The sequence below is a fragment of the Agelaius tricolor genome, unplaced genomic scaffold, assembly GCF_023055355.1.
Source record: "Agelaius tricolor isolate 1412-34295 unplaced genomic scaffold, bAgeTri1.0.p SCAF_5, whole genome shotgun sequence".
Taxonomy (NCBI): Eukaryota; Metazoa; Chordata; class Aves; order Passeriformes; family Icteridae; genus Agelaius; species Agelaius tricolor.
Window position 1 is genome coordinate 14,853,634 of NW_027269265.1, and position 12,056 is coordinate 14,865,689.

Consider the following 12,056-nt stretch of genomic DNA (forward strand, 5'->3'; position numbering starts at 1 on the left):
TACAGCCTTTATCTACATCCACAAGGTCCTGAAGTGGAAATTAAAAACTTCTGTTCATATTATTATTCTTGCACAACAGAATCTGCTGAGCTGATTCTCACTGTCCACAAATTAATTTATAATAAATGTAAGTAAACACATATGTCACTATAGGACACAAAACAACATGACACAGACTCGCTGCTCTTTCCAAGGTAAAAAAGGACTTTTTATTTTCTAACTCTAACATTTATAAATTTTCAAAAGTGACAGTGGATTGGAGGGTGAAAGTGCCACCTCTCCAATGACACTGGACAAATCAACAGTCCATCAAATTTCTTTTCCTCCCTAAAAGAATGCAAAACATTAAGTTATTTACATAAAGTGTGAGGAAATTTGTTACAAGATATAAACATCAAAAAACTTAGAAAATCTTAAAAAATCAGGGTGACACACCTACATTACTTTTAGTTATTGCAAATACCATGGAAATTTTAATGGCAATAACTCTTTGGGGAAAATGCTAAGACAAATAGGATTTCAAAATTTTTTAGGTATCATCCACAGCTGGAGAAAGAATATAGCAAATGTTTTAACACATCATTGCCAGTCAATGAATAAGCTGGGACAAGTTAAGAGAACTGGCCATCTGAGTTCTTGGAATGCTTTTTCCTGTGATCAAACCCAGCTACATCTCTGTCAGTGGCAATATTTTTCTCCAGCAGCACCTGTAGGGTACACCTGTAATTTAATCCTGAGTCTCCCCTTCACAGTAATTCCTCTTCAATAATTTTCTAACAACTGTGCCCCTGTCTCATGTGCAGTAGAACCAGAGGAGAGCCAGGGCTGGATGTTCAGTGGGTGTGGAAACCCAGGGCACTGGGAATATTTCTCTGGTTGCTCTGGGGTGCCCTGACCCCCAGGGGAACACTGACTTTGACCCTCGTTCATGGAGAAAGTTTCCTAGACTTCAAGATAGACAAGAATCCACAAAAGTGTGAAATAGATTATAGAAAGTAGTGTAGGTGTATCACTTGGTGAGAAATTTAGGTTTTGGGATTTTTAGTATGTTGCGGATGGAAGCAAGATGGAGGGCACAGGGTGTCCTCCTGTATTTCTTCTTCATGCTTCTTCTTCCTTCTTCTTCACAGGTTTGGGTGGCATTTTATAATTGGGCAGAAAAGTCCACATTTCAGGCTCTTTGGCAGTTTTTGGGTTAAAAGGGAAAATAATCTAGGTGTCAGCTCTTAATTGGATAGTTTAGTCTTAAAAGACCTTGTAACAAGAGATAATTAGCCATTTTGTGCCTTCTAATGAAAAACTGCCAAACTCACAGTAGTGAGACTGTTTTACTGATAAGAAATAATAAACACTTGAGTACGAACATGAACTACTGTCTCAAGTGCCCCTTCAATCCAGACCCAGAGAAACCCACAACTGGTGCCCCGACAACTGGGACCCCCACAAGTGGGAACGCCCTGCAAAGGCAGAGCTGCTGGAGAGCTTCAGCTGCCGCCACGGTGGTTCTGCCTCTGGTCAGGGAGATGCGGCCACAGGCACAAACCCAGTGAATGCACCGAGCAGGGACTCATGGCACGCTGAACTCCAGCTAGAAAATATCTCGCATGACTAAGTACTACTTCAGTAGGAAAATAAACCTTTATCCAGAACCAGCAAAAAAACACTTGTCTCCAGTACAATGTGGCTACTATCATCAGTACAAAGAGAGAAAGGAATATTATCCCCATTTTGGGACCCAGTCAAGCTGTCAGTACTTGACAAAGTCTTGTTTGCCAGTGAAGCTGTGTGCACTTGTCACACATGCAAAATAAAAAATACATAAGTCTGATCTTTTTAATTGAAGCTGATACTATTAACCTCGTGCAAGTGTGAAATAAAAAGCCTGCACTCACTTGGTTGACAGATGGTAACCTCAGGAAGCAGCAGTTCAGCTGGAACTCTGAGCCAGCATTCACAGAGAGAGACCATTGGTCACATGGAAAATACACAGGCAAAGAGAGGAATCAGCATAAATTTCTCACATCTTCAGTCATTATTCTAACTATATGGTCACAGCTTCAGGTTTGAAGGCACCTTTTAAACAATTATGGCACTGGCAGTTTTTATTACATTGTTTATTACTCTGAGGGGTTTATGTTGCACATTTTACTGAATCAGTGTTTTCAATATTGTTCTTCTGGACAGCAACTGATGTTTTCATAATCAACAATAGCTCTCAAGGTCTTCTAAAAGCATAAGTATTTATTGTTACATAAATTTATAGTTACCGAGTATTTTTTACTCTTTCATGATCCAAATATTCCACAAGCTTTTCTTATTTGCTAAAATACATAACCACAATATAAACATCAGATATATTTGTAGAATTTTGGGAATGAAGACCTTTTCATTACTTTTATACTATCTAATTTCAGTGCATTTGTTTTAGATTTAATCCTACTGTAAACATACATGATGTGTACTTGCTTGTTGTGGTTTGTTTTATGTCTGTTCAGTTTTCCCCCCAGTTATTATGTTAATGGTTCTGCCCAAAGTTCCAGTTTATGTCAATCTCTGTACCCCTCCCACGTTACTATGGTTTCCCTAATGTATCCGGTTTGTTCCCCTCCTCTGGCTACCTGCCTGTCACTCAGCACCCCTGCCTCTTTTTCCAGAAGCTTCTGGCTAGGGTGTTGGGTGATTGGTTCAGGGGCCAGGGCCCCACCCGCAACTGTCTCCTGTTGGCTCCCCGCTAGTGTCAGTCTCAAATGTATCTTCCCTACCCCTCTTCTGATTTGTTGTCCCGAACCCCTCCCTTTCCCTTTATAACCTGAGGTTTTTCCAGACCTCGGGGCTCCGGACTTCTGTTCCCTACCCCTCTACATGCTCTCTCCAATAAACCTCCTACCCTAAGAAGCCGAGAGTTGCCCCTTCTTGTATCCTGCAGCCTTGGGGTCTCTAAACGCGGCCACCCGCCCTCAAGCAGAGCATCGCTTAGGCACAGGGCCTGGACTTAGTGTCCGGGAGGTGCCTGACTGGCTGGAGGCTGGCTGGACTCTCTCTCTCTAGCCTGGGCATTCAACTCTCCACTGGCCACCGCTCCACTTGCTCCCTGTAACAAATTGTGTCTGGGACTTGGAACAGTCTAGCCCTGCAATCTCTGGCAAAACATTTGCTATTTGTTCACAATTTCCACTCTAAGCTCCTTTTATAAATTATCAACACCTGAAGGCAAACAAGTTTATAACCTAGGGAAAAAGTATCCTGGATGATTTTCTGCCCTGAAACATTGACGTGAACATATATAGCACAGAAAATATTCTGTGTCACAAAATAAACCTCCCAGAGGAGGGTTAGAGATGTGGGTTCCAAATACTAAACCCATGGGCATTTATGTATGTGGAGCAAAACCAAATTTGATAAGCATTTGAGATGGACCATCTACTGCTGGCTGTGTAAAATCTTACAACCCATCCATGTAGAGATAACAACTTTCCACACAGCAAACCTGCTTTGGCATTTTCATTGTTTGATGTCTTTCCTGTTTAAGCTTTAACCCAGGCCCCTGGGTATTCAGGCCAATGATCTACCACAGGAGAAATTCCAACTTGCAAAAGGGTAAACAGGCATTTAAGATTGTACATGTCAGGCATTTTCAGAAATGTTCAAAATCACCCTGGATGTATTTTTAACTTTAAAGTCACTATGTAATCCCACACTGACATTTTTCTCTCTGATATTTTTAGATCTGGAGCTTTTCAGGTGAAAACAGAGGTTGCATAAGGGCTGGCAAAGGGGGATTCTTGGCTCAGTTTAAACTGCACTGTAGATTTCTTTGCAAGTGCCAAGATTACCTCTAACCTCTCACACTACAGTTCTCAGAAGTCATAATCGTTGCTGCAATTTCTGCAGGTAACAGTACATCAGAGGAATAGTCAAAAGCCACATGCTGGTGCGTCCCAGACACACACATTGTCCCAAGTCTTTGGATCATTAAAGCAAACAGCACAAATTAGACAAAAAAGATGGCTAAAGACATGAAAGGGAGATCTAAGAACACTGCAGCCTTTTGCTGAGGTGCCAAACACATGGGTGGTGCCAGGCAGAAGGATGTGTAGGGAGCAATGTTAGGGCAGTGCCCTTTTCCCCTTGGTGTTGCAGTGTCCCTGGAGCTCTGGGCTTTGTGGCTTTTTCAAGCCTAACCCTAAGTGGAGCAGTAAAAGCAGATTTTTGCTGAGGTTCCCAGCACATGGGTTGTGCTGAGCAGAAAGGTGTGGAGGGAGCAATCTTTGGGCAGTGGAGTGTTCCTTTTTTTGCAGTGAAATGGATCAAACCTTGCCAAATCAATACTTATTGAAATGGCAAGATTTCCTTTCCTTACATGAAATGAAGAATTTCATTTCATGTAAGGAAATAAAATCTCAAAGTCAGAGAACAAAGTGGAACAAACTGACTGGAGTTTCCACAATTATGCACCTGGGTAATCCAAATACCAATGTATTTGCATATTCTATTCTAACAAAAGACATTAAGCACATGGAAAATATTGATTATTGAACTTAAGCCATAGCTTCAGCATGAGATGGGTTTATCCTACTGTCTTGATTGCCAGGTTCATGCTATCTCCATGCACTACCCTTAAGTGAGGAAATACTGTCACTTCTCCTTGCAATCATTGCATCTCCTCCCAAGAGGAGACTCAGGTACGTGGGGAGGGACAGAGCTTCCCTGTGGAGAGCAGAAAGGACCGTGGGGATGAGGGAGGAGAGCTGTCCCAGCCAGAAACCAGCCCATCATGACTGCAACCCCCTTTGGCTTTATGTGGCCTGATCAAACAAGGGACAACCTGGTCCACCATGGCACTGAAGAAGTTCTTTTCAGAGTGACACTTTGGGCACTCATTAATGAAGTGAACACAAGTGTTCAACCCAAACTTTCTCCAGTTTGAGCTTACTTTTAATTAGGCCACGAAGACTTCAGTACCACAGTGCTTATGACTGCTAATGTTTTGTTCCCCAATCAGATATTAACAAAGTGAAACAAAGTTCCCTGAAAAAGAAATTTTAAAAATTTTTAAAGATTAGAAAAATGCTTTGAAGAATTCCTTACGGAAGGCTCAAAAAAGACTCAGACACTGTAAAAAAAAATCCTGCATCAGAGAACAAACTGCAAGGTGAATAATAACTATACTGTGTTCAGAAATTAAAGGTTGGATATCACTCTAGGGCTGTATTTGGAAGTTCAGGCAGAAAGCAAGTGCTGACAGCAAGGAGCTATAACTCGGATGAGATGGTTTCAAATGGGCCATCTGGCCAGCAAAGGAACAGAAGTGGCAATTGGAAAACCTGAAAACACCTCATTACAGCACATCACAGCTGAGACTATGACTCTGTTTCCAGCTCTCCTTTAGAAAGCTTGCCCAGACACACAGAACCCAGGCAACAGCTTTCCTTGGCAGTTTGGGGAAAGAGAAGGAGGGAGGGAAAAGGGAAGGAATGAAGGGTTTCTGCTGTGGAGTCACAAAACAAACCATAATGGACTATACTTAATCCCACAACATCTAAAGGAGCTTAGAGAAGTGATATCACACTGTTCCCAAATACCAAATCTTAAAGAAGATGGAGATAAACTCCTTTTTGTTCAGCAACAAGAACCAGTTTGTAGCACCTGCAGGAGGATGTTTCTAACACCATTTATTTCCCATATTTGATGAATACATCAGATCTCTGCTCCCACCCTCACTGAAGTATAAATAAGCATTTTGAAAAAGGTGGATCAGCATGCATTTTAATAATTGCCACTCCTATGTCCTCTCACCTTAGGAATGAGAAAAGTGGGAAATCTGTTTCTGCTGGGCTGTGGGGCAGACTGTAGCTCAGCCCTCCAGCAGGCACTTCTCTGCCACAGCAGGCAGCCTGGTGCAGAGGACATCAGCACTCACAGTCCTGTTTGGAAGCCACAACATGGACCTTGCTGTTTATCAGTAGCAGTGAGGACTGGAATCACCCAGATACTGGCCCTGTTTCTGGTTTCCTGCAAGTAGATGATTTAGCTTTTACTTTGTGGATTGACTTTAGCCAGTGGGAAAAGTGCATCCTAAACATCTTTGAGCAGTCTTGTGATGAAATTCCCAGTTGTTCTTTTTTGTAAAGTTTGTTTTGTCTCCATTGTTCTTTCTTTACATGATTTAATCTCCTTGAATGCTCTTCATAATTTATTTTTAAATTCCAGGCATTTTTATGCTTCCATCAATTTTTATTATATGTAGAATTTACACTTTTTTCTGTCCAATTCAGATGCATAATGCATTACTTTGGTTGAAAACTTCTGCAAGTTCTCCAAGACTGCACAATGTTTAAAATAAAATTATTTCCCTCACTAGTCAGACCAGCAAATTTAATGCCTCAAGCACTTTAATAACATGGTTTTAAATAGAATGCTGAAATATTAATCTTAGTGTTCATTTTTCTTTCATTCTGCCTTTATTGTTTGACTTTTCTTCTTCCTGTCTCTGTTTCAATATCCTCTGGACATCATCACATCCACAGGATGATTCAGATGTTGGGAGAGCTGTATGTTTCAAGCCACACTGTGTTCCAAAGGAACACATTCCTTATTCTTCACATGGAGCCAGTTTTCTTTGAAACATCTCACCTGTCTTTCAAACATTGCTTCTTCAAGTTTAAAGATCTATTTGTATTAAACTTTGTAATACTGTAGATACCTTAGGTGACCAAACTGTAGAATTACATTTTTCCTTTGGGCTTGTTATTATGCTAGGTGTTCTGCAAAGTCACCAAAAAAAGTAAAAAAGTCCCCTAGCAATCCCCTAGGTGCAGGAAAGGCATCAGACTGAAGTGATGTTGTGAAATTGGATAGCAAGAACAAGCAGCAATTTTGAACCTGTAGCATTAGAAATCAAGAAAGATGGTATTGAAAGAAAGACTCAGTTCAGGCAATCTTCTGGAAAAGTTTTATATTACATCTCAGGATGGACTGGCATTCAGACTGAGCTTAAATTGGTATTTACTTTCAATATGCAAGTATTCAATGCATAGATTTTTTTAATGTTAATAGCATAAAGTATTTTTGTAGCTAGGATTTTGTGTCATCTACCTCATTTAGTCAAAGGGTTATAAACTGCCCATGAATGTCTTAAGGCTAGAAATGGGAAGTCTTCAAATCACCCAAGGACACAGGTTTGGGAACAAAGCCACAATTGCAGAAATGGGAGGAAACATTTTCAATAATTAACTTCCAAGCAAAGACATTTTGGCAAGAGGAATGGCAGCTGCCTCCAGCACCAGGACCACAGCTCTGGTGAGCAGTAAAGCCCTCCTGTGCCTGCTCTTAGCCAGAATATCTTAGTCTGGCAGACACAGAAGATGCAAGGCTGTGTCCCTTTGGATGTACTGTGTACTGTCAGGCACAGAGGCCTCACACTGCTATTAGCAGAGACAAAGACTTCACTCCTGAGTGCTGCTGGCAAGTGTCCTTTGGCTCACTGGTTGAGCCTCCACCAATTCATCCAGCACAAGCCCTGTGCCCTGCTCCAGGCACATTTCCTGGGTGTAAGAACACAGTGGCCAGCCCAGACTTCTATGAAAAACTGGATTTTATCCAAACTAAGTGTGCAAGGCCTGACCTTGGCCTGTAAATTTGATCCCCACAACAAAGGGGATATTTGGTGCTGTTTGTTTGGCTGTCTCTCCAGCTGTTTCTCCCTTACAACAAAGGCTGTTTGATGATTGTCAATTGAAAAAACACTTTTGGCTACTAAAAGGGATCCTTAAGATTATACCATGCCTTGGTGAGACACATGAAAATATTTTCTTCTTCCCTTGGGGTTTTATGCCCTACTCAGGAGGGAAAAGATTAATGTAGTAGAATATAATTTTTTACTTAGTTACTCCACACTGCAGTCAGATGCCTGGGAACAGAAAACAAAGATATTAACCCAGAGCCAAAAGTATCTTCTAAATTGAGCCACCCAATCTCAGGCATGGCCAGACCAAGAAGGGACAGAGATGGACTCAGCCAGTGACATTTTCTTTTACTTTTTCTTAGAGAAAAGGGAATAATGTGACTGCACTAGTTTGTTTGGTTTTGGTTTTTGTTGTTTTTTTTTTTTTTTTTTGTCCAAAGGGATTCACATTTATATTCTCCTCAGAGCAATTTTATTACTTCTGCATACAAGTTTCATAATAACCAACAGAGGAGAAAGGAAAGACACCAGAAAAGTTCCAGGTCCAAAATAGTCACAACTGGAAAACATAAGGGCTCTTTATGTCATTCCATAGATTCCGCTAATAGGTGGAAGGAAAAAAAAAAAGTAAAATACTCTTTAAAAAAAGTTTAAAAATTTGATGTAGAAAGATACACTTAAAATTTCCAACCACGAGCAGTCCAGTTCAGTTTTACTTTCAGCCTGCAATTATCCGAGACCTTATCTCATTTATATGGTAATAACTTGTCTCCTGTCGGCAGCAGGAGCAGCGAGCGCAGCTCCGTGAGGGCTCGGGGCCCCGCTCCGTGAGGGCTCGGGGCCCCGCTCCGTGAGGGCTCGGGGCCCCGCTCCGTGAGGGCTCGGGGCCCCGCTCCGTGAGGGCTCGGGGCCCCGCTCCGTGAGGGCTCGGGGCCCCGCTCCGTGAGGGCTCGGGGCCCCGCTCCGTGAGGGCTCGGGGCCCCGCTCCGTGAGGGCTCGGGGCCCCGCTCCGTGAGGGCTCGGGGCCCCGCTCCGTGAGGGCTCGGGGCCCCGCTCCGTGAGGGCTCGGGGCCCCGCTCCGTGAGGGCTCGGGGCCCCGCTCCGTGAGGGCTCGGGGCCCCGCTCCGTGAGGGCTCGGGGCCCCGCTCCGTGAGGGCTCGGGGCCCACCGCGCTCGCACGCCCGAATCGGCAACGACTGCGGCCTCCGGGCTCTCAGCACCCCGCAACCGGCAACGAGCGCAGCCTCTGGGCTCTCAGCACCCCGCAACCGGCAACGAGCGCAGCCTCTGGGCTCTCAGCACCCCGCAACCGGCAACGAGCGCGGCCTCGGGGCTCTCACTGCCCGCAACAGGCAACGAGCGCGGCCTCGGGGCTCTCAGCACCCCGCAATCGGCAACGAGCGCGGCCTCGGGGCTCTCGGCTCTCCTCTGGCTGCTGCTCACACTCGGCGTGAAAACGTTCCGAGAGATAATTGCCCAAGGAAGAGGAGACTTACTGCGGCAGTACTGCTCAATAAGGAGCAGCAAAACTCATAGCAAGGTTCAGAAATTATTCCTGTGTGATTATTACAGCCATAAAGCTGCGTTTTCTTTAAAATTCTAATTAAATCTAGACAAAGTGAGAAAAATAAGTCAAAACAGATCTGGACATTAATGAGAGGTAAAGGCTTTGGTCTTTTGCAATTTCAGTGGTAATTACTAAGGGATCCCCTCTCCACAGCAGAGGGAGGAGCAGAGAGATCTCTGGGTTCCAACTAACCCTATTGTTCTCAGATAAAATAATTTAATATTAGACAGGTAGCAAACTAGCAAACATCAAGACAGAACAAGGAGCTGGAATAAAAGAAGTCCATATAGATAACAAACCCCTCCATCATTCTCCTTACTGACAGTTCAGCTACTCTAACAAGGTATTTCTCAAAGAAATTTTCTGTAGGTTTGCCAATAACCCATCATTCACTTTGGGGCACAACAGAACATTTCCTTTCAGCAAGTAATTTCTCATCACAAACTAGACAGTGAGGTGTGGTGATTTTATGTGCTACAACTCTGATCACGTCACTGTGGATTGTGTTTTACCAACTGCAATCATCAAGTACAGACTTCCAGCCCACCCAGGACAGAAAAGGTTTGGTTTAAGGTGAGGGGTTTCATCAGAGAGTATCTTTAATAAAAACCAGGCAGCATATGGTTTGCTGGCATTGCTTTCTAAAAGGGTTCTGTGCCTCTCACTGGAAGAAAGTGTATTTTGAAGGCAATTTGGGGACAAGAAAACAACTTACGTTATTTGTGAGAAAAGAAATCAGAAGAGAAGACCAGGCTTTGGCTTATAGTCCTGTAATATTATTACACATTATGCTGGTTTTTCCTCTTCTAGATGAGACAGGTGGATTTGAGAAGGATCAGGTCTCTGCCCACTCTCTCATCCTCTGCAGGTTATAGGAAGGCAAAGCCTGCTCAGATCACACTGCTGATGGAGCACTGGGAGTTGTTGTTTTAGAAACACTGACTTAAAATACTTTGTATTCAGAACAGTGAGTTTTATGTGGGATTTACTTACTGTATTTAAAGGCAACAAGCAATTTGTACTGAAATGCAATTATATACTTGGGATTGCCAATGTAAACCAAAGAATTTAACATCAATGTGTTTGAGGACTGTTATCCTTTTATACAAAGAATGTTTCACACAAATGCCTTAATCCCTACCACATCATGGTGGGCCCTGAGCCCCACAGTCTGGAGTCTTTAAGATGACACATAAGAGTTTCTGGCCACCAGGAAGGGTAAGCTTTGCACCACTTAATCTCTAAAAGGGTCCCTTTAGCCACAGGTGCTTCAAATGTGTGGTAAGAATGTAAAATTAAGGTAAGCAGTTCAGAAAGAAACCTAGTTTTCCTGGAAGAGAAGCTCTGCCCACCATCTCAGCAATAACAAAGCCCATCTATTTCCACCCCAGCAAAATTGCAATGCCCCTGATCTCAGTCATATCATGTACCACTGGAAGTGCTGGATCATGGACTGCTGTACTGGGACACAGGGAACTGAATGGCAGAGGCATAGGCAGAGCAGATGGAGATACTTCTGTGAAGTATTGGTGTTAAGATGCAAACCATAAAAAGATAAGTCAGATCTGGACAATCAGAAGCAGCCTTGAGAGAAATATGTGAACAGCAGTCTACATAAATTGTTTTGCCTTAGCTGATCCAAGCAGAGCTGAGTTTATAGGCACAGGTCAGGAGATTTGGCTGTTAACCCTAAACAAAGAGGGTTCAGTCTTCTGCCAGCTCAGGAGCCAGAGAAAGGTTTTTGATAGTTAGCTGTTGAAAGCTATGTCACCTTTTAAAAAGCAAAAATATAACATACAGAGGCATAAAACCTGTTATCAGTTGAGAACAACAACATCAGTAATGAATTTTCACTATTAATAAATCCTGCCTCCAGAGCTTCTCCAGAAAGCTTAATAAATATTTCATTGTGTTCCATTCTGAGAAGTAATCCAAAACAAGACTCTGAATATCTTGAGGAAATGGGAAGAAGCTGTTTGAAGTGTAAGATTTTGAAATGCTAATAGCTATGAGGAAGCATTAGCACTGTTTATCTCTGATTGCACCAGGAGCAGAATATCTACAAGAGTGATTTAATGAGCAAGACATCCAGTGTAGTGCTATTATATGCTTCTCAAGCATAGTAGGATAATATTCCAAAGCCATTGCAACCATGACACTGCAGCCTTAAACAGCAGGAGAATTGGAATTTCCTTCCCCCTCACTGGAATTCAATGGAATTCCCCTCCATCATCTAACATGGATAAATTCAAGCCTAAAATACCACACACCATGTCCACATAAGATAATCTCATATCACAGATAACATCTTGCTTCTGATACCTTCAGCACAAAACAAAAAGCCACGCACTCAGGGCAGAACAAAAAGCCAAGACAAGCATCTGGAAAGTTAAAAAACAGTTAGGGTAAACCTCATTTGAAGTTGTAATGAACAACCTTGTCTCTAAAGGCTTTAAATGAATATCCTCAAGCACACTAGTAAACATTTTAAATATGTATTCACAGTCCTGTTGGATTCTAATGCTCCTCTGATGAATAAAGCTGATTCTCCTTCTCAGTAAATAATTTAGTAGCAAAGAATTGCTTGGCGTGGAAAAGAGATGAACAATGGGCCAAGACTTGGGATAATTGGTCTTTTCTGAGATATTTTGGCCTCAATTTTGACTTTGTGGGTAGAGGTTTCTGCAAAAGAAGGAGTCACACAAATAAAGTTTGTGTTTGTATTTACAATTGCAGTTTAGTATCCATTTTTTCTGACCTTTATTCTGTTAGTGGAAGAAGAAAGAGTTGATGGCATGAAAAGAG

At 42.6% G+C, this 12,056-nt stretch overlaps 1 protein-coding gene across 4 annotated transcripts in view; it reads right to left on the reverse strand.

Moving 5' to 3' along the window:
- Positions 1–12,056, reverse strand: part of TUNAR (transmembrane neural differentiation associated intracellular calcium regulator) — a 162,588-nt gene that overhangs the window by 125,400 nt on the left and 25,132 nt on the right. The window contains exon 1 of one of the 4 annotated variants that reach the window (XM_071426543.1): positions 5,797–5,815. The exons of the other annotated variants lie outside the window; for them this stretch is intronic. The gene's annotated coding sequence lies outside the window, so the exon portion shown is untranslated. Of the gene's footprint in view, positions 1–5,796; positions 5,816–12,056 lie in introns of those variants that run through there. 4 annotated transcript variants of the gene reach the window in all.